At 37.7% G+C, this 27001-nt stretch overlaps 1 long non-coding RNA gene across 2 annotated transcripts in view; it reads right to left on the bottom strand.

The window, feature by feature from the left end:
• Positions 1-27001, bottom strand: part of LOC148224835 (uncharacterized) — a 170839-nt gene that overhangs the window by 14043 nt on the left and 129795 nt on the right. For both annotated transcript variants that reach the window (XR_015801534.1, XR_015801533.1), the window contains exon 4: positions 13449-13535. This is a non-coding gene — a long non-coding RNA (uncharacterized LOC148224835). The remainder of the gene's footprint in view (positions 1-13448; positions 13536-27001) is intronic.

Below are 27001 nucleotides of genomic sequence, written 5' to 3'. Positions count from 1 at the left end.
TTCTCCTCCTCCCAAATCCAAAGCTTCCCACATGTTTGTTGCAAATACGTCACTAAGTGCCAAAAGAAAGTTTGTGTGTGCTTTGATTAAGCTTTGGATTCTCTGAAGAATAAAGGGGTTTAGGTTTTGGGATCACTGTGCCCGTGTACTGTCAGTCTGGTGGTGGGTCCTCATTCCTGTGAAGGGAGGGAACAGGTATGGAATGAACACAGGTCTGCCCCTCTTCTCAGTGAATTTACACCTACATGTTTCCAAGTGCTCTGCTGTGTTTCAATACCTCATTATTAGGTAGCAATCATGTTATCTTTTTGCCATAACTTACTTCCTTGTTTTGAACAGGGATCACTGATACAGTTAGGCTAACACTGATAAATAAATGCTAGACTGAAAGGAAATTTGCTTCATATGAGGTAGTAAACTGATACACATTGAGAGAATGGGCATTAATATTTTTCTGTTGTATACAGAAACTTTGTGCCATGAGATAGCTTTGCCTTCTCTCTATTGAAATGAAACTTGTTTATAGCATATTTTTTCACTCTAGCAGTAAGAAAAGACCTTTCATTGTTAACATCTCCCATTCCTTTCCATCCTTCTGCATGCCTTCAGCTACAAATAGCAAAAGTAGTCTATAAAACCCCCTCAAATTCAAATTGGAGTATAATACCACACTGAGAGGAAATGTGATTTAATAACTTGTTAGCTTGGGAGTAGAAAAATTCATTTTCCAGCATTATTTTAGAGTGCTCGAGTGACCTTGAACAAATCCCTCTATTCCTCTCTTCGCCTAAATTCCCCATTTATATCACAGAAGCAATGATTTGTCTTTGCTTGTCACTATAAGTACAAAAACATTATAAGGCTCTAGCTGAAACAAAAGAGTATCTGAGTAGCCGATATTTGCAAAAGAGCAACTTAAATTTCAGGTGTACTGCTTGCTCCCTCACTTCTCATCTCCAGAGTTTTAGAAAGAGGAGTTAGCAAGTACATTAGTTTCTCTCACTTGTAGAACTGGAGGTTATCAGTAGTTTTATTAAAAATGGACATATATCACGCAAGTTAAAATCAACACAAAAATTACTTAGGATATTTTCTTCTTTGTCTGTTTTTTAAAATCCACTGCAGACGTTTTTCAAAACTATACTGTAGAATTTACTACTACTGATTAATTTACATACATGAAAAAAACCAAAAACCCTTAACTGTGAAAATGTATTTTTCAATACAAAAAAGCCTATAGTAGTCATCAAAACTACAAATTTGTAGAATGCAAACTATTTTGAAAACAAAATAAAGTGTTCCAAAATCTCATTAGCAGGGAGTCCAGTCATTGTTTAACTGTAAAATGGGACAGGACAATCCATGTTCAGCCCACTGGGGCTTAACAGAGTCTGTAACTCTATTTCATTATGATTTGTAACTGCATCCCTTTGGAGGAAATTGTATATATCAGAACATATTGATATTTGGTCTACCAAAAGCTGTTTGAAACCTAAGGAAAAGCCATCCTTGAAGTAAATATTACTGAATAATTATGCAGAGAAAAATCTATTGTGTGAGTAAGTGTAGAAATCTCAGATAAATACACAGGGTGTGCCCCAGTTACTACACAATACTTCCAATCCAAATAGTTCCTTCTGTTGTGTGGGGATTGTGTGACCAGCTAGGATGCATTTGTTGCCAATTATTTTTATGGGAAAGATGACTCTGCTATTGGTGCATTCACAGAATTTGTGCTGAGTTCACTCTTGATCTTGTGTTGTGACATTCTAAAACTTATTTGACACTTGTGGCATGGAATTTGATGTCCTTGAGCTTTTAAATTTATTTTTTTAAGTATCCATGTTGTGAAACATTTTCTGTACCAGTCAAACCAGTTCCTTAAGCATGGGGGAGTAAATACTGTGATTTTTCAAGAAGGAATTCTACGCCTTCCAAAATTATTCTTGTGTCTGTACTACACAATTGTTTTGTAAATGATGCACACTGAAATTGAAGATAATAATATTTTACTACCCCAGAGACTAATGAATATGCTATTCTTGTGGCTGTTGTACTGTTTACTGAAACACAGGTAAATGCCCTGACTTGTTACTACAATGTCTGTAAGCAATTAGTTGGGAATTCAAATAAAAAGCTTTAGTATCACAATCCAGGTTTTTCATTTCCTTTAACATTCTCTTCATTTGTACGTTGTGAAGAATTTTATCTGAGAAAAGATATGTGTCTGGGCTGCCTGCCAGGAGTTTTGGGTTCTTAACAGATTGTTTTTCCCTGTGGGGTCAACTCACTTTCTGCTTGAGACGTCCACTTTTGTCTGTATTTCCTGAAACAAGTCACTTACATGCCTAACTCCTATACATCTTGAGTGCTTAAAGAAAAGAGGCATGTTGGTAATGTTATCACCAATTGTTATCACCAGTTATCAACCATAGTTAAATATAATGTCAAACACTTCTAAATCATTCTCTCAATGCTATTCTCAAAATATCATTTGTTACTCCAAGTGCTTGTCAATCACTGCCCAGTCTCACACCTCATCAATGAAAAAAAGTTATTTGAGACATCAGGGAGCCATACAAGCACATGGGCTGGCTTCTCATTGCATGGAATCTCCTAACAGTCTTTTTAACAGGAATTCTGACATGGATCCACTCAGGCTCTCCTGTCTGAGCATTCCCCTGCACCACTACAGGTTATCAGACAGTTGGGTTGTAGCAAGACGATCATGGTGGACATGGCTGACCTTACCCTTGGGATTCAGTGATCATAACACCTACACAAAAGACAGGCATGATGCAATTTAGAACTTGCATACATTTAAAGTAGGTCACCGGAAGACAAATTCACAGCTGATCTTGGCATCATTGTTCTTCACTAAACTCAAGTATGTGTGGGCATTTTTTAAACACTTGAAAACTTTGCACATCTTCCCAAAACTCTTCTTCAGTAGAGTTTTAGGAAGTTGAAGTGCAGTTTGTAGGCAAAGTACTCTATATGATGTGTTTTGACTATGAGAGGAAAGATTTTTTTCCTAATGACAGCTGCAGATGATGCTTTTTTAGTTCCTTGGATCATCCCTTCCTCTGGCTACTGGTCAGAAAGAATGTGGTCTGCACTTTCTGCATCATGTCTGCCAACTTTGTGTGGACAATCTATAATTTAGGATAGTGAAGATTTCCCTGGCTGTATATGCTTATGCCCCTGAATAGGCACTGCAATGTCATCCATAGAAGAGACTATGCTCAAACTTGATCTTCCTATATATAAAGTACTGTAGCTGCAGAGAGTCTAAACATATGGGCATGAGCTTGTGGTAAGAATATTCATCAGCTTTTTCTGTATGCGCTGCAAAATTTATCTGTGTTTACGAATTTGAACACCTGGTGGATTTTTTTTCACAATTAACTGTTGTAAGGACAAGACTCAAAAGTCAACAGGAGTCGCAATTTAAAAAAAACTGAGTTGGGAATAAAGGTATCTGTCTATGCTTCTACTTTGGAGAAGTATTGATGAAAATATTTAAAAATTGTTAAATATGCAACATGATTGAATTAATGACATAATGCAAATTTTCTGAATGAAAGAGTAAGTTACTTAGTGTTCCCCTAAATATGCTATTTAATATATTAACCAATAAACCAGGAACAGGGCAAAGTTCACAGTGAAGGTGACTTTTCTTGAGAGAATATATTGTTAGTGCCAGCATATAGATTTAGAACCTGAAGAACAAGTTACCATTTCTTTCATTTGTGGATAAAAACAAAAGAACTAGTTCATCTTTAATTTTTGAAAGATGAAAAACAAACTATGACAACCACTCACGGTACATAAATAGAACATCAATGATAAATTATAAAACAGATAATTTTCCTTAGTGAATAATGAACAACAAATACTGAAAAATTAACTATTTCATTTATGTTGATAGAAAACTTAAGAGCATACCAAACTAAGTTTCCTCGTTTGATCAGCAGAAATGAATGACAATTTCAAATTCCAAACTGATAATGAGTTCTGGGCCAATTTGCAGTGTACTTTGCCAGCGAAATTGAAGAAAAATGCAACATTGAATCACAGTGATCTTTCTGAACTTCTAATTATACTGGGAGTTATCTGCTTCTAGATATGTTAACTGTATTCTTTTAAAAGTGTGAGTTTATTGAGATATTCAAATGCATTGCATCATTTAGTTTGAAGCTTGCATGATACTTTCATATGGAGAAAGAGCACAGGCACCAATGTGCCGTAAGGTTATGTATACTTCAGGTGTGTATACCTCAGATATTTTCATGTTTGGGGCACGTGTGCCAACTATGTTTAAGAAATTTATACCTCAAAAATATTTTTCTTTGCAGGCCTTGGGGTTATGTTTCAGTAAAGCAGCATTTAGCATGCCACGTTTCAGCAGTACAATTTGAGTCTGTGACACCTTGCCTGGTTTTAGTCTCTTTACACAGTGAGATGGTGCTGCAAGCAGTATAACCTGATGCTGTGTGGCCTACATTCAGAAGAGGCAGGAGAGGGACACACATTTTCCTATCACCCAGTGAACTGTCCTATAGTGATGTGCTGTTTTTTCTCAAAAGCTCCTTGCACGTTTCCTAGAGAGGTTTCTGACTTCCACAGCAATGCCCCACTATTTAAGTGTGTCTGAAAGCTGTGAGAGTTTGATGTTTCATAAAACTTTCACATTTCATAATGCCTTACAGACCTTGCAAAGCATTTTTAGCCAATATTGTGGGGGGTCATAAAATTTTAGTGATCACTGACAAAATGCCCAATAATCTGCAGAAGGACTGAAGCAATATTTTAAAATTCTTTTTTTTCCTCTTTTCTCTTCACTTCCTTTTTGTCAACAGTAGCATTTATTTTTCTTTATTTTTATCAGATGCCAACTGAAAAAAAAAAAAAAAAACAAAAGATAAACAGAGTTCTTAATTCTTTTTAGAGCTGGCCACTTCATTAGGAGGTCCCAGAAGTATGTGGAAGATAACTTCCTGGCACAACTAGGGAGGGTGCCTGAGTGGATCTGGTATTTGCAAACAGAGAAGGACTGGTGGGTGATGTGAGGAGGGGGTTCAGTAGAACTGCCACTTACAGAGAGTAAACATTGGCTAGTTTAGGAGTCTGGTGGGTGGAGTCCCCTAGGAGGCAGTCCTGAAGAACAAAGCAGTCCAGGAAAGCTGGATTTTCTTCAAGAAGGAAATCTTAAAATTGCAGGAGCAGGCCATACCCACGTGCTGAAAGATCAGCCAGCAAGGAAGAACACTGACCTGGCTAAACAGAGTGTTTGTCTGGAAACCAGGAAAAAAAAAGGAGAGAGTATGAACTTTGGAAGAAGGGGTAGGTCGTTCAGGAGGACTACAAAGATATTGTGAAATTATGCAGAGAGAAAACCAGAAGATCCGAAGCCCAGCTAGAACTTAATCTGGTTACTGACATAAGAAACATTTTAAAATGTTTCTATAAAGAACTGGGCTAGTAAAGGAGGGCTGAAGAGACTCTCATTAGTGAACGCAGGAGGAGACATAGTGAAAAAGGGTGAGAAAAAGGCTGAGGCATTTCACGCCTACTTTACCTTAGTCTTGACTATTAGTCAGACCAGCTGTTCTTGGGGTTCCCAACCCACTGAGCTGGAAGCCAGGGATGGGGAGCAGGATGAATTTTACAGAACCCAAGGGAACATAGTCAGCAATCTGCTACAGCACACAGACCCACACAAGTCTATGAGGCCAGAGGTCCACCCAAGGGTAATAAGGGAACTGGCAAAAGAGCTCACCAAGTCACTTTCAATGATTATCAGAAGTTCTGCCTAAGTGGGGAAGTCCCAGTTTACTGGAAGTTGGCAAATGTGACACACATCTCCAAGAAGAGCCTGAAGGGATGCAGGGAAGGATGGACCAGTTCGACCTTAGTGCCGTGGAAGGTCATGGAGCAGCTTGAGTGCCATCACACTGTGTGTACAGGACAGCCAGGATATCAGGTCCAGCCTGCATGTGTTCATGAAAGGCAGATCCCGTCTGACTGACCCGCTCTCCTTCTATGGTAAGGTGAATTACTTAGTAGCTGAGGGAAAAGCTGTAGGGTGTTGTCTACCCAGACTTTACTGAAGATTTTGACACCTTTTCCCACAGCATTCTCCTGAAGAACCTGGGCACTCGTGGCTTGGACAGGTATACTCTTTTCAGGGTAAAAATCTGTCTGGATGGCTGGGGCCAGGGAGTTGTGGGGAATGGAAGTACATCCAGCTGGTGGCTGGTCATAAGTGGGGTTTGCCAGGACTCAGGGTGAATATTTTTATCAATGATCTGGAAAAGAGGATGGAGTGCATCTTCAGTCAGTTTGCAGACAGCACCAACTTGGGTGGAAATGTTGATCTGTGGAGGGCAGGAATGTTCTGCAGAGGAGTCTGGACAGGCTGGATCCATGGGCCAAGGCCAATCATATGAGGTGCAACAACGCCAAGTGCCGGGTCCTGCCCTTGGGTCACAACAATCCCATGCAGTACTACAGGCTGGGGGATGAGTGGTTGGGAAGTTGCCTGGAGGAAAAGGACCAGCAAGTGCTGGTTGACAGCTGGCTGAACATGAGCTGTGGGAATTGGAGATCTTACCACTGTCTACAACCACTAGAAGTTGCAGCAAGTTGGGGGTCAGTGTCTTCTCCCAGTGATAGGAAAAGAGGAAATGGCTTCAAGGTGACAGAAGAGGTTTAGACTAGGTATTAGGAAAAATTTCTTCATGGAAAGGGGAGTAAAGCATTAGAAAAAGCTGCCCAGGGAAGTGGTGAAGTCATATCCCTGGAGGCATTTAAAAACCATGTTGATGTGGCACTTACAAATATGGTTGAGTGGTGGACTTGTTAGAGGTGGTTGGAGGTTTAGAAGTGGACTTGGCAGTGCTGTGTTACTGGTTGGATTTGATGATCTTACACATCTTTTTCAATCTAAATGATTTTGTGATTATTTATAAACTTCATCTGTGAATAAACCCATTAATGTTACCTGGCACTATGTGGCCTGCATCCTTGCAGTTCTATCCTAAACAAAGCAGACCTCAAAACCACATGGGCATTTACATACCAATACTTTGCACACAGGCTGAACTGAAATGCAGATTTTAAGTCCACACAGTCTTTCAGCTTTTTTTTTTTCCTGAAAAGAATGCAGCTGCCTGCAAAATTAGCTGTGATCTATATACATGCTCATACACTCCCTGACTAAAGGGAGTTCTGAAGTCTTCCATCTGACAAAAGTCTCATATCTGTGAAGCCAAACAAATGGTTGTTTTACAAAATTAGAATGGATTTTGAATTTAAACTTTTAGTTAAACGAAATAAATTTGTCTTGGAACTCTTAAGGCAGAACTTCTTGAGAGCGCAGATGCCTCTTTGAGAAGGCCACAAATTTCTGTACTATGTAAAGTGGAAATCCCCTCACTTACCTTCTCCAGGAATTGCACAAGTTCATTTTATGAATATATGTGGTCTTCAAAATGTTGGGGGAAAATGTCACTTGCTTCAATTTTTATTATTTTCCTGTTTATATGTATTAATTCTTTTTCTTCATCAGACTACCTCTGGCTTATTGTCATGCAGAGTCATCCACAGGTACCTCTCCACAGAGTTTGGCTGTTGCTTTTCTTCATGCTTACTTGTAGCACACATCCACTCACAGCAGAGAAAATGCAGTGCTTTAAAGATCCTCAGAGTGGAGCTCAACCACAGTCTACCAGAAACATAGGATCAGGCACTAACACCTTGGTGCAAGGTCACTCCAATTCCTTCCCTGTTTTTCTCTCTCTGTTTTATCCCAATGGGAATTCAACAATACAATCTTGAGTGGAGTCTTCAGACTATACCATTAGCTTATTGAGTAACTGCACCTGCTTTTAAATTTTAATGATGCATTTTTAATGTGATAAATGTATTATACTTCAACGGTTTTATATGCAGGTCGAATAAACTATGAGTTTTGTTACTCTTCAAATATTACTTTCCTAAGAACATCTTTATAATTGCATAGCTTATGTAGTTGCACATGTTCCTGGTAGTCTGAAAATGGCTCTGGTTCTGTACCAGTGAACAAAAGCTACTTTTGAGTGCATATGCCAGTAAATATTTTGTTAACTTGGGAGGCATATCACCTAGAATTAGGTTGAAAAAGTATTTAATCTAGATGGTTTCTGGGGAAGGGAGAGGAGGTTTTTTTCTGTTGGTTTGTTACAGCAGAATTCAGTAAAATAAAGTTTCCGACATTTTGTTATAACTGAGTTGCTGGAATGTGTTTGTGATATAAATAAGGTACTAGCCAGATACTAAAGGCAGAGTTTGACAACTATCATAAATAATAGTTACTGATTTTATATAGACAAGTGGGTGGCTATAGTAAAAAATAAGAATTTTGCTTTTTAATGTAACTACCAAAGGTAATTGACCACCAAAAGACTGAGGTGCAAGATACTAATATAGGAGGTTGCTCAGAAAATTGATATGTGTAAATAAAAACATTTGTATGTTATTAGCTTTATTTTGCTATTTCAAGTAAAGTATATTTGACTTGAGATATATCCCCAAATAATTGTTACTGAGTGGACTGTTGGTTTAATATAGAACAAATACACTTTATCACAATTTTCTACACCCTACCTTGTCAGATTCATTAGTTGTGACCTAGAATACTTCTGCATGGTTCAAATTAGCTATTTTGACTTTTTTGCTGATTCTCAATTGTTGATTCTCTTTTAAGAGTTTTAATAAATGTGCCACAGGGATAAAAGTGCTTACTTCTGGGCATTTATCTTCAAGGAATTAAACTGAGACCAGAAGTTCAATCTTGTTTTAGTGTAATGAGTTCCAGTTGTTTTGTTTTGGTATGTTTTAATAAGATTAATTACCTTTTGCCTGGGCTGATCTTTTCCTTCATTTCTAACAAAGAATGGACAGTCACTGAATTACCTGAGCAAGAAATAATATCTAGTGTAGGAATATTATCCAGCTGGCAAAGAACTAAAGTTACTGGTTTACACCAGCCTCCAGGCAGAAATGGAGTCAAACATCTGTCACATTGCAGCAATTTTCATCTGGCTAATGGGCTGTTGGCTCTATATGCCAGCTAGTATAACCACAACTTACTTTAAGGTATTTCAGAAAATAAAGAATCTTAACCAGGTCTTAGTTGTTGCCCTTCCACTATTTTCTATCAGTAATGGATGCAATGGAAAATAGTTCAGCCTTGCTAGGATTCCTTTCACTGCCTTCCCTTAGAATAGATATAAGTTCTCTGCCAGACAACATCTGAATCCATGAATGTCTTCAGTGTTGAACATTTGGCAGTAGTTGCATTTAACTTCTCTTTAAAGTCTGCAAGATGAATCATCTTCTAAGTCAAAGCATAAAAGTGATTACAAATGGAACCCATTTGGTTCCCATCATAGTCTTCTTAAGAATACAGTCAGACTCTCTACTGAACAATAGCTGACAACAAAATTGCACTCAGTGACACTGATTCACTCCAGCACCTCGGTTATACCTTATCCCTCAGTCCTCTGTAAATTATTTTTTCCTACATAGGCTTAGAGGGTTAACCTTAGAGCTGTACACACAAGTGCCACCAAAAATTGCAAATTTCTCTAAGTTGTAGTTTAATTCTGAATCACAGCATGAGCAATTTGCAGCAGCAGCTGGTCCAGTGTGCCTATGATATTAGATTAATTCCCATCATAAAGTGTTCATGGAAATTATGAAGAAGACTGTGTATAGATCAGAAGTGTGGACCTTGTCTGTTCCTGAGGGTTACTTGGTGAAATTTTTCATTAGAAAGAAAGAAAATAAATTTCACAAATCACTGTTTGCAGTTCAAGCAACCTTCTTGCAGGGTTGAAATAAATTGCTTTGGGGCAACCGAATCTGTGAAATTAACACAAATATCCTTCCTTCAAAAGTTTGGATGTTATATATGTCTGTTTTCCTCCAGCAGCCTTTATCTTTTCACACTACTAATGAATGAGTGCTTAATTGCCACTGTGAAGCTGTCTGGGGTTACTTCCCAGCAGAGTCTCTTGCCAAGGCCAGCTGGAATTCTGTTTGCATTCTGCAGCTGATTAGTGGAAACTGCTAAAAGTGCTAAACATAAATAAATAAGAGCCACACACACCAAAAAAGTGTGGAGTTCAAGAAGTTTGTAGTGCTCCCCTAAAGTCAAATAATTTTCTTCAAATTAGGAAAATTGACAATGGATCAATAGAATAACTCCTGATATACCTATAAGAAATAATCAGCTGTCATCAACCTAACTGGTTGTTGAGTGCCACCCTTTTCCCCACAGAAAAGAAATTGAAGCAACTTCTCTCTGACATTAGGGAATCAACTGAAGGTATTTTTCCATCAATCTTTAAGTGACACTTTGGAGCCATATGGATATCTGGGCTCTTTTCTGTTTCACAGAAACAAAAACTATTCAAACTGATTTCTCTCTACAGGGTTGGTTTTTTCTTTTTTTTTTCTTTTCTTTAAATATTTAAAGCTTGAAAATTTATTTTGATGAGGCTACAAGATAGATAAAATCTAGCATTGCATACCTCAGTTATCTATTAGATTCAGCTCAATTGTTTCTCTTGCATTATATAAGCCCTGGATATCCTTGGGCTTTGTGTAGTAAGAATCATCTGCTTACTAAGATACTCTGTTAGAAGTTCAGTAGGAAAATGTGGGGGAAAATGAAGGGAACAACTTTGATTTCAAAGAAAGAAGTTACCTTAGTGTCTGAATGTAGCCATTCTGGAGCTATTCAACAAGCTCTTTTTCTGGCAAGAAGTGTCCTATATACATCTGTAAGTGTCCATATTATAAGCAGAATGTCTTTCTCATTTTTCCCCAAAATGCAAAATCATGGTTCATCCTGCAAGCTGTTATTTCCTGTATAGAAATCTAACAAGTGGGATTTCAGAAATATTCTTAAAACCACAGTCCCTCATTTGCTGGTTTCTCAGTTGGTTAATCTATTCCTAAATTTTATTTGAAAAAATTTTCTAGATAGTTTGACAGCCTTCCCAGTGGGAGAGGAATCCTCAGAACTCCTGACCTTTCTCCACTGCGGAACATTCAAAACCTGGGATGGACAATGGGAGATGCATCTGTATTTTGAAAGAAGAAAGGCCAGGAGGGATTCTTTGATAAGTATTGCAGATTACCTGACATCCCCACTGCTGGTCTTTCTCAAACAGACTGGTGTGCCTGAACTACATAGCACTGATATATGGGTGTGTTTCAGTTTAAAGTATCCAAAATAATGTTAAATCTTTGTTGTGGATCTCTACAACAGTATTCTGATTGTTTTTTCAAGTGTTTGATATGAGATTATGTATCATTTTCCTAGGGGTAAGGTCTGTTAGCACGGTGCTATAGTCTGAGTCTCTTACTATAAACATACCTGCTCTTATGGTTATGATCACATTTTACCCTAATGTAAACCAGAATAAACAAAAAATAATGTCAGCTAAGACTACTTAATGTGTAAATTTAGCAACTTAAAACACTGGATACTTAAAAAAATAATCTGGCTTCTTTTTATGATTTTGATGCTCCTGGTGGGATTTTTCTCCACATACATTTATTAGTAAACTCATCTACAGTTACAGTGAAAATGATAGGTGTCTTTGGAGAGTGATTCATCTCAGCCTACGATGGGTGGTTGGATGAATTATCCTCTAGTAGTGTGTAGAAGTAACTCTTCACAGACTAATGAAGAGATAGGTGGCTCTCAACTTTTGATCTGGGGAAGGCAAATAAAAACCCCAAGACTATTGCCAGCAGAAATACTGACAGAAGGATTCATACTGCTTTCGGAATACATGTGAGATCCACAAGCTGAAAGAAGTTTAAAATTGTAAATGGAGTCTGGATGACACACTGAGCGCCTGCATTTGGAGTTAGAAATATAGTGGGAAATACTGATTTATATCCAATTGCTATACCTTGTTTCTTCTCTATGAAAAATTAAGGATGGACTTTCGGGATAAGTAAAATACTGAGAACCCATTGTAAGCTTTTTGCTGAAAATAAATGGGATATTGGGGAGATCTTCACTTGTTATACTAGTAAATGGTCTATAAGTCACTTAGGTCTTACTGGGACTTATGCCAGTACATCATTCTTTTTAATTAAAATACTAGTTCTACCCAAAAGCACTAAAACCCATCAAAAATTTTTTAAAAATCTTGTCCTTGTTAATGTGAAATGTTACTTTGTCTGAGTTAGGGACATGATTTTGTCCATGGTATCATCTCCACAAGAAAAACAATGTTGCATAAGGCATTACTGTATACATGTGTATTTATTTATATGACTATATGATTTTTTCAAGACTTATTTAGGAGAAGTATGTAGTCGTATTTAAGCACAGATTCTTCCAATTTTATGACTGAGTTATGCAATGTTTCTTTCCATAAGCTCACTCCTTAAACAAATAATTTATAAAGCACTGTGTCTCGGGATCTGTGTTCTGATTAGTTTGTTTAGACACAACAGTTTTCATAACTGTCACTGCACATTGAATTTCTTATATTTGCTTTGGACAGCAAACTGCCAACTACCTGCAAACGCTAGCAACTTCATACAATTTGTTTTGGCAAAAGGTCACCATGCAGAAAATTTTCTGTAAGATGTGGCAAGTCAGATTTCGTACACACTATCCTCACTGGAACTAAGGCTCAAGATTGTTGTTTCTATAATACTCATCAAAGCCAGAGCAGCAGAGAGAGAAATGCTAGTCAGGTTGCTCTATCCTTTCACTACTAAAGTTTACTGCACTGTGTAATTTCAGATCACATTTAAGTTCTGTGTAGTTCCTACAGTTAAATTAGGTCTGATCATAGGAAGAAACCATTAATTTAGATTTTAATCTCTGTTGCATTTAGAACAATTCCACCAGCTAAAGTCAATCAATTTACTTTAATATAAATGAGTTCAGATTTTTACTATTTGCTTTTATTTTTGGAAGGAAAATTTAGCAGTTCACATTGACACTCCATCGCCCTTCTTTTATCTGTACATCACTGCAGAAGTGTTGTTTTCTGTTCTTCTTTGTTGTTATGGCAGCATGCTTTTCAAGATATCATTTTAATTTGCCTCCTACAGATTCTACTGGTTTTTCCTATAAAAAGCCTCATAGATAAATATATGTCCAATTTGAGGTATATAATATTAAATAGATAAGTGCCTTGAACTGCATGTGAAAGCACTCAGGTGCTGATTCTGACATTTTCTAATTTTCTTCTTTTTTTAAAATTTTGTTCCCTGATACCTTTACCAGCAATTTTTGAGTCAGGGTTCTGGATGGGCCAAAGTGCTCCATGAACACAAAACTAAAAAATATATTTGGCAGTCTTACCCCCAGTAGAGCACTCTTTCCTACTGACATAAATGTGGATCTAAGGTAGATTTCATACCTTTCAGTGAATGCTTTTCTGTGCACAGAGTCAGAAAAAGATACCAGGAACTATATGTGAGTCCAAAATCCATGGAACAGGACTTCCCTGGAAATATGCAAAATGATGTTAGCTTAGAACAAAAATATAAACAACTCATACCCAAAAGCAGCAAGGCCTGAGGTTGGTTGGTTCACAAGAAATCAAAGAATCCTCCATGTGCACATATTTTAAGGAAGTGCATTGATTAGATCATTACTCTGACACTGACACTGCAGACATTCATAATCATGAGTTACTTAATGTATAAATGGCACACTGCCATTAATGACAACATTCACAAACATGTTTTGTTTGGGTTTTTTAGGTACATCTCTCTGTTTCAGTTACTGAACGGTTTGCAGCACCAAAGAAAAGCAGAGAACTGGAAAGCAGAGAACATTCCCACCCACAGCAGTCTCAGACCTCCTGGTTAGGGCTCTTTCTGGGAAAAATGGGTGATACATCTTTGAACTGAGCTTGTTAAATGTTAATCAAGTTACTCTTTTGTTTTTGTGTAACAGGCTCATACTCCTACACCCATTCACAAATGCCTGTTCCCAGTCCCTACAAGAATTTCTTTCCCCTCACACAAAGCCGGCAGACTCAGCATTTCATTCAACTGTGGAAGCAAAAAACTGTTGAAGGAGTCATGGGACAGGGAAAAGAATTAGGTGGAGAGGAAGAAGGAGGACTCCTGAGGTGTTTTGGCTGATGATTAAATAAATGTTTCCATAAGTAGCAGATCCACCTCAGGACATTTTGTCACTCCTCCAGCTTCCTGTTCTTTTCCTTGTCCAGTCAGGCTTCAGTCTACCACTTAGGCTAACAGATGAATTGTTTGTGTGACAGTTCCCTCACTAAGAAAGAAATCCTTTTGGGAGAAGGTGAGAAGAATGTATTTTTCTTGATTTCTTTGAGTCTGATTGCCAGTTGTGCTTACAAAGCAAAATAACAATCCTGGTATCCTTATTCTGTACCTCTTCAAACTGAAGCAGTGAGTGCTTAAGACTATTGCCTCCCTGGTGAATCCTGCAGCCACTCGACTGTAAGGTGAAATCGTACCTGCTACCAGTTGTATACAGAAAGAAAAGTGTGTTGTCCTTAACTCCTTGAGAGAAAAGACAGTGACACTGCTTTTCTGAAGTAAGTTCTGTCTCTGGATTTCCAGTGAACACAAATGAGATTCCTGGTGAACACAAATATTTTCTGGAAGGTCTATATGATGCACATATTCTTCCATAGTCATGTTGGTAACCATGATTTTGAGTTGGAATTCAAGGACCCGACCATTAACATTAAATTACTTTCTCATGGATAGTGACATGGATAGAAAAGCAAGAATGCAAGTTAGAAGTAATTGTCTTCCTTGTCTGTTCCTCTAGTCACTGTATTCCAGATTGAAATATCAAAGGAAACCTTAGAAGTCAAATCCCAGTAGTGCTGGGAATTATGGCTGTACTGTAAGAGCAACAGAGACAGAACAAACACAAGCTTTCATGAAAGTCGAGGGTGAAGGCTGTATTCCAGACTTATTGCATCATTTTGTTTCTTCCATTTTTTATTGCTTTATGTTTCCATGTCCTTCAGAGGTGTATATTTTATTGGCTAAGTCAGAAGGAGTCAGAACAGGGCATTCAACTTTCTTGTGGACTTGCTCTTTAGGGAAGCCACTTACTGTTTTCCACATGCCATTCATAGGATGGGTTACTAGTACTTATTTATAGCAATAGACAAAATTAAGCTAAGCTGAAAAGTATGTTGATATTCTTGACTAAAAGGTGCTGCACAAAATGCAAATTGTTTTTGTTTCTCTACTCTTCATCATGACACGTTTTGGCTGTAATTTTACCCCAATATGCTGCTCTGTCTCTCCTTAAAATTGTGTTATATTGTTCTCCTTGTTCCCTCCAATCATCTCATCTTTCCTTCCACATCAAGAAACATTTCTCAGTAACAGTTCTGGCATTTGGGCATAAGGAGCATGCCCCACTTAGAAACACAATAATATTTCACTATAAAATGTGGTTGTCTTCAGTTCAGCTCTAGATGTCATTTGCAACAGTTCAACACAATATTCAGCAGAATAGCTGATGATGGGTCTGACTCCTTTCACATGTGTCAGACTTACTCCCATGTAACACCATTGCCTCCAACAGCATTCAGCTGGTTCTAAGCAAGTAATAACAGAATAAATACAGCTGGGATGTTTTAGGCATCCAAAGTAGTTCAAGTGTGTGCCACATCAGTGGACTGCACATTTTTGACATTACCAGTCAAAGAAGCCTCGAGAAAGAGCATAAGCAATCAAGATACAGCAAAGATATTAATTTATCAAAATTGGGCAAAGATAATTTGCCAATTTCAGGGCATACTGTAAGACCCTACTTATAGGCAAAGCATTTCTATTTTTACTAATATAGGTGCTGCTAATACAATGTAACTTCTTTCCATGGGGAATAGCTTAAAAGCGTGGAGGAGCAAGAAAAATCCTGGTATTTCTTCATATTTTTCCTGATATAGAGGCATTAACTCAAGCAGGAATAGTGAGCCAGATAACAGGTTTCTTGCTAGGTTTGCATCAAATTATTTCCAACAGCATTTGCTATTTACATAACACTAGTGAAATATTTTTAGATGCTCTGTCCAACTAAATTTGTCACCGTTATTGCAGTAAAATCACTTTTTCTTTCCTTCCGAAGAAATTTCCTAAAATTTCCTAAAAAAGGTTTTCTAATTCTTAGAAATAGAAGTAAAGAGTTCTAAAACTACTAATTATTAAAGGGAAAGAGAGGCAACCTAAGAAATTAGAATTTAACTAATTTCTTTAATTAAAATATTCAGAGCCACCTTCCATTTTTTAAATGAAAGACTTCTTCTTGAAACAGCTATAATCAGTGTGGAATTGGGTAGAGAGTTCACACTTATATACATTACTACCATGATAGATAAGAGAAATTCAATGCATGTACTATACATAGAATTTTAAAAAATAACTAACAAGTTTCTATACCAGAGATAAATTACTTAGGTACCATCATGGAATGAAAAAAAAGTTATACAGAAATGGACAAAACACAGGTATAATAACAGAATACAAAAAGATACATTAACAGGGATGTTTCATCCTATTGAAGAAGTAAAAAGTGGATTAAATACTCAAATTAAAAGCAAATTGGAAGACTATTCCTCTGTATCTCCCAGACTGGATGGTGTGCATGACTACAAAAAGGGAAACCAAACAGTGAATGAATCCATTTTTGTGCTTACTCCACTCTGCATAGGGCAGGAAGTGTATAGACCTGGCAAGGATGACCACACAGATAGAATTTAGAGCTGTTGTGCCTGCACTGTTGGGCCAAGGTAGCACTTATGATGAGAGATAAACAGTTATTTTAACAAAGACAAACAAGTCTTCTAAGCTGTCAGAGATTTTAATGTCAGACAAACAGTGACTAACAGAGGGTGCTTCCCCCAGCTTCCTTTGTGTACCACAGAGCAATGATAGGCATCACAGTTCTTCCCAGGAGCAAGGAATGAGGAAGAAAAAGTGGGTCTGAGTCAAAGGAAAGCTGTGCCACCAAAGCCGTGAGGCAAGCAATGTGTCTGCAGGCAAATAGAAATGCAAAGCCTGCATGGTTATTAGTGCATGGAGCAGGGGGAGAGAGTGTCCATAGCATGGCTGAAAGATTGTCTGACTCCCTCCAAATGGGGCTCTGCAAAGCTCTTCCACTTGATTTTGTGCAGGGCTCACTTCTGTACAAGTATTTTCCTGTAAGACATAAGAAAAGTCTTGAAACCAAGCATAAATACAAAAATATAATGTGTATTTGGAGTAAATGTGAACCAGGATGGTATTATACCAGTGCTCCACCAATAAGAAAAATTGCACAAATCTGTCAGCACAGAGTAACTGAGGGGTTGTACAGGGCCAGTGATCGGGGGAGAGCAAGGAGCATCTATGAGTTCAAGAAATAGAAAGAAGAAATGTCTGTTTGTGGAGGGAAAAAAATACTCAGGGAAAAAGAGCAGAGGGCAGATGTGTTAGTCTGGGTAAGGCTGCCTGATCTTATGTCCTTGTTAATTAGCCCTAGGTGGTTGGGGTTGTGAAAGTATGTAAATAGAAGCATTCTTGGAGTAGTTTGAACAAATAAGCAGGATAATTATTATAAAAAATGATACTTTCAAAGCTTACTGCATTTTTTATTAAATAAAAAGTTGTACTGATGTAACATTAAGAATGAGATTTTAACTGAAATATTTAAACCAAAGGTTTCTTCAGAAACCCTCCAACTATCCTCATGAGTATATGCATAACAATAGGCTCTTTCATTATGTAAAGAACTTTTGCATCAGTCACTGAATAATAATTATTTTCTACTGTAGCTTCACCCTAGCCTACCTGGAGTTTCACAACATTGCAGCAGAAAGTTGCTTTCTGAATAGGCAGTTCCTCAAACAGGCAGTGATCTACCAGATGCTAAGAGGATACACAGAAACATGAGGGAGGGCTTAAGCCAGTATATAGGAGAGAAACCAGATGTGTGAGAAACATTATACAGGCACTGTCAAAAATGAGGAAAGAAATAGCCTGAAGAAGCAGATGGATGGACAGAGTGACAATAATATCAAACAACAAAATACACAACAAAATTCCAGACTCCAGGGGGGAGAAGGAAGGAAAAATTCCCTATACTTGGAGAGAAAAACAGTAATATGAAAACTTTTGAGAATAAAATGAGGGTTCATGGGTTTTTCTAAGATGTGTGTATGCAAAGATGCATGGCAAGGACAGCATCAGTTGTCATAACTATTATAGCTCTGAATTTATCAGGGTCTCAAACAGGTTAATGACTGTGGTGTACAACTGTGATTAGAATTATAGATGACCTCAAAATGAAAGGTACAAATACCCAATTCTTTTTAGGTGCTCCTTAGACATTTTAAAAATAGTTATACAAATACATTGGTACAATCTTAATTGATCTACAGTATTTTTAAACAGGCATAAAAGCATCCATGCACAAAGCTGTACTGATTTTATTGATATTATACAAACATTAATGGTATCTTTAACATTTAGTTCACATTATGCAAAGCCCTTGTATAGATAACCATAGTTAAGTAGATTTGCAGCTGTTACTAGTTGACAATATCTTCATTCAGTTTTCAGTGGTCTAAATTTCCTTCAAACACCAAACTTCTGAATTGATTTTTGATGTAGGTATTTTCCCTCAAAAATCTCAACACTGAGAGAAAGAAAATGGATGCCAGCCTAGAACAGCTTCACTGATACAATGGATTTGATCTCTGTCTGATAAATGTTGATACTCAGGCAATGTGAGTGCTTCAATAGCTTTTTCTATGGTTCTTTGCATTTCATTTACATTAATTAAAATAATTGACTAAGTACAGAGTATATTAGAATCCAATCTACTATATCTTTGGAAGGCATAACGTCTTTGGGTAGTATTAGAAAAGTTATGTGCCTAAAGGCAATTCACTTGTTTACAAACACAAAATAGGCAACAATATGGAGGAAAAAGGAGGACTAAGACAAAACAAATGTTAAAAGGTTCCATAATAATTTTCAACACAGTGACTTTTGAGTTACATTGTTGTAAGAGAAAGAAGAAGTCAGGAAAAAGTTAGGATAAATTGACTAATAAGAGCAAGACATCACTGAAAGACACAATAAGGCCTCAAAAAGACAGTGAAAGTAATTTATTGACAGCCTAGGTAAGCATTGCTAAAAATTTTAATGAATTCTGAGCCTCAGTGTTCACAAAGGAGGATTGGGAACAGATGCCAGAAACAGACATAAATTTAACAGCAGAGGTGGAAAGCATATTGAAGAAACTCAAGATCGTGCCAGAAGAGGTGACCTAGAAATTAGAACATTTAAAGACTGACAAAACTAAAGGACCAGAAGGTACACATTTGATGAAGCGTCCCAAAAGAGATAGGCAAACCTTTAGCAAGTTTATTTATAATCCCTTTGGAATTGAAAAGGGCAAAGTAGCACATATTTAAGAAGTGATCTAGCTAAAATCTAGAAAGCTTGACTTCTAAGATAAAAGGTGAACCAAATACTTTAAAAGGTAAAGACATCAATTAATTACATGGATTTTCGAAAGCTGTACAAGGCCACATGTGCGAATTTCAGAATTACTCAGAAGTGCATTTCTAGCTTAAAATCATATGAATTGTTGTTTATCTATTAATATTTTTAAGTTCTGTGTTTCTTACTTCTGGTACTCTTTCTGTATATTTACTTTAATGAGCTCTATATAATGACAGGTGATCACTAGGAATGTGTGTGAATGCTGGAGACTTTTCCATGAAATTCTAGCAATAAAAAGACATTGAAAGAATTGTATCATGTACTCTGAGAGAAAAAGGAAAAAAGGAACAAGACTAAATTTCAAGCCTTAGACTTTCCATTCTGAAGAAGTACCACCATTTATTTGTGATTTAATGACTCCGGCAGGACTGGGTCCCAGAAAGAAGTTAACTCAAAGAAAGGCCACAAAGAGATCAAAGAGCTGGAAAACTTGTCCTATGAGGAAAGACTGAAGGTGTTCAGTCTTTTCTCCTTGGTGAAGAGAAGACTCAGGGTGACCTTGTCACAGTATTCTAACACTTAAAAGGCAGGTGCAAAGAAGGTGGAGACTCTCCCTTCACAAAGAAGCACACAGAGAAGATAAGTGGCAACAGGTTCATGTTTCATTAGGAGAGGTCTGGTCTTGATACAAAAAGAATATATTTTATGGTGAGAAGAATCAGGCACTGCAAGTGAAGCCCTCATTCCTGGAAGTGCAATTAGACAGGATGCAAATTAATCTCATCTAGGCTCTCTTTCCCATGAAAAGTTCAACCAGATGATGTTTCAAGGTTCTTTCAAACTTGATCTGTTCTATAATTCTATTCTATCATGAATTGGTTCATTTGCAAGACTGGTAGGAGCTGTTGTCTCCCTTGAAGGTAGGGAGACCCTGCAAAGAGACCTTGATAAATCAGAGGATTGGGCAATCACCAACCACATGAAGTTCTGCAAGGGCAAGTTCTGGATCCCACATCTAGGATAGTGCAACCCTGGATGTACGGAGAGACTTGGGAAGGAGATGATGGGAAGAAGTGCTGCAGAAAGGGACCTGGGGGTCCTGATGGGTGGCAAATTGAATATGAGTCAGGAGTGCCCTGGCAGCCTGGAGGGCCAACCCTGTCCTGGGGGCATCAGGCACAGCATGGCCAGTGGGATAAGGGAGGGGATTGTCCTGCCCTGCTCTGAGCAGCCTCACCTTGAGTGTTGAAGGCAGATCTCCACATTGTCACCACAATACAAGACATTAGGTTGTTAGAGAGTGTGCAAAGGAGGGCCATGAGGATGGTGAAGGGCCTTAATGGGCAGCCATATGAGGAGCAGCTGAGGTCACTTGGTCTGTTCAGCCTGGAGAAGAGGAGACTGAGGGGAGACTTCATTTCACTCTACAACTTCCTCACTAGGGGAAGAGGAGGGGCAGGCACTGATCTCTTCTTTCTGGATACCAGTGACAGGACCTGAGGGAGTGGCCTGAAGTTGTGTCAGGGGAGGTTTAGGTCGGATATTAGAAAAAAATTATTCATCCAGAGGGTGGTTGGACACTGGAAGAGGCTCCCCAGGGAAGTGGTCTGACAACGTTCAAGAAGTCTTTGGACAATGCTCTCAGGCACATGGCTTGACTCTTGAGTGTGGTCCTGTATAGGTCCAGGAGCTGGACTTAATAATCTTTGTGGGTGCCTTCCAACTCAGCTTATTCTATGACTCTGTGATTCTGTCATTTGCAATGTTCTTCAGTGAGTTATGGAAATCTATATTCATTTGGAGATACTGAGAAAATGCTCACTAATACACACAACCATATATTTTCTTTTCTATATGATGGATATGCTTTTGATATTCCAGGGAGTTATCTGTGTCTCTGCTTCTGACCATGTGCTTTTTAAAGGCAGAATCTGACATTGCCAGGCATTTTCTCTGCAGTCCAGAATATCTTAGCCCTGCACTGCACACTACAGGATTTTTGAAATGGCTGCAATTTCTAGCCCACAACTTCTGTTGCTTGACAGCTTTTTTTAAAAAACATAAATCTGCCCCTGCATATGATTTTTAACCCTCTGAAAATACCAGCTCGCTGAAGTTTCCACTCATTCCTGATTTTATCAAAGGATTTTCTTATGATATAATCCTCTAATCCAGAAGTCTTATGAACTTAATTAAATTCAACAAAAAGAAACTATGACAACTACAGAATTGAGATACTTTGCTTAGTTTGCAAAAAAGGTTTTAAAGAAATTCAAATGGATTAACACTGACAAAGGCTATGGAAAAATTATCTCTAGAGTTCATTGCAAAGTTTTTTTCAGAGAACTCAAGAGAAGTTTGCTGCAGGCCTGGTGATCTATGGTACAGGCAGTATGTTACATTAATGTCCTAAGGATTGACATATATATTATAAAGGGTACTTATAAGTTCGAACAGTTGTGAATGAGGAAAGTATCAGACAAGTGTAAGGCCAAAGTATCACTATTAAGACAGATTTTATTCACCTTATATAAAAGTAACTTGAAACACAGAATGTGCAGTAACAGGCTGAAATTTGATGACTGCACAAAACTGGAAAATAAGTCAAAGTGAATGAGGTGGACACTAAAATAAAGAGCAGTTGGAAAGGCTAAGACCAAGGATAGATATATGGTTATGGCATAATTCAGAAAAATATAAGAGAAAGACACTGAAGATGAAAGGAAAGATTTTCAATTTTCAAACAGCAATAGAGAAAATCTCGGTGTAGTGGAATATATCACGTAAACCTTTGACCTATTGCTTATAAGCAGTAAATTGTAAGAAACTGAAACTAGGGCCACATAAGAGGACTTTGGAAATGTAATCGAGTGGGTATTATTTGACTGGTGTAGAAATGGGACTAGGAAAATAGTGTTTTATTTGGCATAACATCCACAAGTAAAGGGTTACAAATATTGAATATAATAATGAAGGAAATTTCGATAAGGACTAAATTCTTGGGAGAGATTTCATTGAAATTAACAAGTTTCTGAATATATATATATATACCAAAAAAATCTGACATAAACCAAATGGCTTTCACTTGGTTTTAGTAAACATTCTGTTTAACAAAGACCTCACGTAATTTATCATAATATACTGCTCAATTCTGTGAATGTAAGTTCAGTGAAGTTCACCTTCCAGGAAAAAAATACTTGCCCCAATGCCCAGAAAAATGGATAGCCTCTTGATAAATGGCTGCATCCAACACCATGTCTAATCTTCCCAAAATGTTATCATTGTATTTTTGGTGTAGATCTCCCACCAAGAACAAGTTCTTCCTCCAGAGGTATGTTCAGTTTTGAGACTGCTGAACCCAGGACTAGGTTATCCCAGATCAGAGCACTCTGCCTTCAGTCTGAGCAGCAGAGCACAGATGTCTCAACAGCAGGCAGGAAATGTGTCTCCCTGAAGGTAGGCAAAGATTTGTTTCTCTGTGACTGTTTTTTTCTTTCAAAATTTCTCACCTCCTTCTTCCTGTAATGGTCCTGGGGTCACAGAGCCTCAGAATGGTTCCTCTTCCAGTTCACTGGTAAGCTATCCAGCTTCCTCTGAAATCCTTTTCTATGAAATATGCCTAGTTTATTACCCCAACAGTGAATGCAAGTTTTACACTTCTGTTTGATTTTACTGAGATTGTCTTGTGGACTGGTGCAAGTATCTGATGCATCTATCCCAATACATTCCTAGTGACAACAGATATGGAGAAAACCAAGGTACACTGCAAGTGCACCTTCAGCAAGTTTGTAAATAGCATGAAGCTGAGTGGTGCAGTTGACACAACAGAAGGAAGGAATACCTTCCAAAGGGACTTGGGCAAACTTGAAAAGTGGGTCCAAAACAAACTTCAAAAAGCCCAAGTGCAAGGTGCTGCACCAGGGTTGGGGCAATCCCAGACAAGAGTACACTGACAGCAGCACTGCAGAGATGTTGGATGAGAAGATGGCAATGTGTGCTTGCAACCTTCAGCAGTGATTCTCCCCATCTACTCTGCCTTCTTGAGACCCCACCAGGAGTACTGCATCCAGCTCCGAGGTTCTCAGCATAAGAAAGACCTGGATGTGTTAGTGTGGGTACAGAGGATGGCCACAAAGAGTAATAGACCATCTCTTCCACAAAGACAGGCTCAGAGAACCCTGGTTGCTTAGCATGGAGAAGAGAAGATTCTGGGAAGATCCCATTGTGGTGTTCAAGCACTTAAAGGGGGCTTATAAAAAAGGAGGCTGGCCTTTTACACGGGCTGATAGTGATCAGACAAGGTGGGATAATTTTCAGCTAAAAGAAGAGAGATTTCCTTTAGGAGAAAATTTAGGTAAGGTCGGTGAGGCACAGGAACAGGTTGCTCAGGGAATTTGTGGATGCCTTATCCCTGGGCGTGTTCAAGGCCTGATTGGGGCCCAGAGCAATGTGATCTAATGGCTGGGATCTGTACCCATGGCAGGGAGACTGTAACAAGATGATCTTTAAGATCTCTTCCAACCCAAACTATTTTATGATTCTATGATCCTCAGTTGAAACCCTATACGAAATACACTGAAGATCTGGATGTAGAGAATGTAATTAGTTGTTCTTGTGCCCATCCTCAGATATCTCACGTGCCTTGTGCACATGAAAGAAATGCAGAATATAAATAAAATTAAAATCCTGGGTTGACTCCAAGCCATCATCATTTATCTGCATGTTTCTCATATTGAACTCATATTTTACCAGAAAGTGCTAGTGAATTTCAATTTAACTTAAAGACAATGCAAAGTCACTATAAACACTGAGCATTTGGCAGTTTTTTTAGTAATCAACTATAATTAATAAGTGTGGTAACAGGTTTTTGTGAAATGGTCCAGCAGACAGCATAGAGAAAAGACTGGATTTTTTTCTGAGAGAGATCTGCTTTTTATAGTAATTGGGATATAAACACCTAAAATCAGGATTTTATACTGAAAGGGCAAGCTAACCTTACTAATGGTGATTACTCACTGTATAATAGAAAAGGAAATAAAAGCGTTTTTATAAAACGTATCAAATCCTAAGAGTGCTGTTAAACTCATTAAAGAAAAAATGAAGTTAGAGAAACTGGTCTTATTTTTTTTCACTCCCAGTAGAGTTCATTTCTACTTCAACAACTAAGCCAAGGTCACATTTAACTCACTTCAATTTCACCCAGTGCACAAGCTAATGTCAATAGTACAGCTGCCATGCAGAGCTAAAGACTGATGGTTAGACAAAGCCATTTACACAAGGCTGGGTCTTTCATCTTCTCTCAGCTAGTGACATAAGAAAGCACTGAGGTTATTCTCAACTAGAGACTAAAACTGGCATATTAGAAAAAATGTTATTCTCCTTAGCTGTCACACAAAGGATCTGAAGAAATGTAGAAATGTTTTTTTCCTTGGTCATCTAGGGAGATCACAAAGTGACTCTAATAGCCTTCACTCTGAAATTTTCACATGGTTTAAGTGATTGCCAAGTCTGATATTTTCCATTTACACTTCATTGCCATCAGAAAAAGAAAAAAATCAATATACCTACCTACTCAAGTGTGTCACAGGATGAGCTTATAAAAGAAGACATCAGTCTTTTTAGGGCATGAAAAATATACTTATTCAAATATATCTTATTTTAAATGACATAAATTGCAGTGGTTAGTCAAGATTCGATTTCCTCTAAAATATAAGACTTAAAATATTCCCTGACTTGCCAAGGAATAAGAATCCTTCAAACTGTTGATATGTACAAATGTACTCGTTTTCTCTTGTAAGTTATACCTGCCACAGTGTACCAATATTAGTGACTACCTTTAGGAATTTTAATGGGAAGGTGAGATCTAACATATTATCACATTTCTCTGAGATGGTACAAATAACTGGAACTTTGCCAAAGCATAGGAGCAATAGCATTTATTATTATTATTTCAATTTTACTATGTGTGTGAATTTGAGTTGCCTTAGCTTGTTGGCACTAATATGATTCCACATGATGTCATGAAGCTCTAACAAGCTCAAACACCCTAAGCAGAGCTGTCTTTCCCTTGCATGCTATAGCTCTTACATATTTTATCTGCCTTGTTAAAGATTTCTTGCGATTTCACTGCAACAGTATGCAATGTCTTTGTTTGAGATTAATAAAATATCATAGATACGATGGAATTGTCTTGTCAAAGATTTGACTGCTTGGACACTGTCAAGAACATTTGACAAGTGAGAGCCAAATTTGTCCCTGACTGTTCTGCTCTCAATAGAAGCTGACAGGTCATCATTCACCTTATGATGTCGTTTCAACCCCATTATCTTTTCTACCTTGTTTTAGCACCTCTCTCTGGCAAAGGAAGTGAGTAAGATGTTGAGGAACTGAGGTGGTATTTCAGGCTATCTGCCAGCAAGTGCTGAATAATAATGGAATTTGTTTGCTTACAAATTGAGCAATTGAATTTAGACATTGAGGGGGTCACCTCTGTGATTTGTCCCATCCCCAGATGGTCAATCATCTAAAAGGCAGAATTACAGGGTCAATCGTGGAACCCTTTCCCCCATGTGGTAGCACAACATACCAACCATACAACTACTAGGCCATCCCCCACAGTTACAAGTATTTCAAGGTCAATTTATCAATTTAACAGCTTCATCTTCTTAATCACTAAACTTCTGTCTCTTTGAGCTTGTGCTGAAAGACTGTGGCTGCTAATTAAAATGGAGCTTTACTAGCAAGTACACAAATTAGATCCTGTCAGTAAGTTTATTCTAACTATTGGTCATTTCTAAATGCCTTTTTAATCCCCTAATTTTTACATTAAAATTCAAAAGCCTAACAATCTTAATCACCCCTACATCAAATTCATCATTAAGAACAGGAAGCCAGATGGTATAATTTTGATTTACCGGACTTCAGCGTGAATTAATGTACTGAGTGCCGATAATGAATACATCAAACCTGATATTGCAGAAACCTATGAATCTGGCATGTTAAATTAATAACACACTTTGCACAATGAAAGCATGTAAGCTCATATAAAACTGAGGAGTAATGGTCCCTTTTATTTTAAATGGTCTTTATTAGCCTGCAGATTTGACTCTCAAAAAAAAAAAAAAAAAAAGAGAGAGATGAACATTGTGGTTAAGAAAGTTCTGTCTGTTTCCTATCTGTTCCTTATTTTCATTTCACTTCATACCTACATAAAATAAAAAAAATAGATAAATATCCGCCTTATTGCAAACTTTATAGTTGTGAAAGAAATACTGGTGGAGAAAGGGCCCCAGTGAATTGTCTTCAATTTGTTTTGTAATTAATGTTAAAAGTTTCACTGGCATGCTGAAATACTGTAACTTATTCCGAAAAGTTATAGTACAATGCTGTTTGCTACATAGGATAGTTATTAATTACATGGAATATGTAATAAATTATGCAGATTATGCCACTTTTAAAAAAAAATATTTTT

Source organism: Sturnus vulgaris, chromosome 2, assembly GCF_052056855.1.
Source record: "Sturnus vulgaris isolate bStuVul1 chromosome 2, bStuVul1.hap1, whole genome shotgun sequence".
Lineage (NCBI taxonomy): Eukaryota > Metazoa > Chordata > Aves > Passeriformes > Sturnidae > Sturnus > Sturnus vulgaris.
Note: the sequence above shows the minus strand (reverse complement) of the source record. Positions and strands in the feature narration are given on the sequence as shown.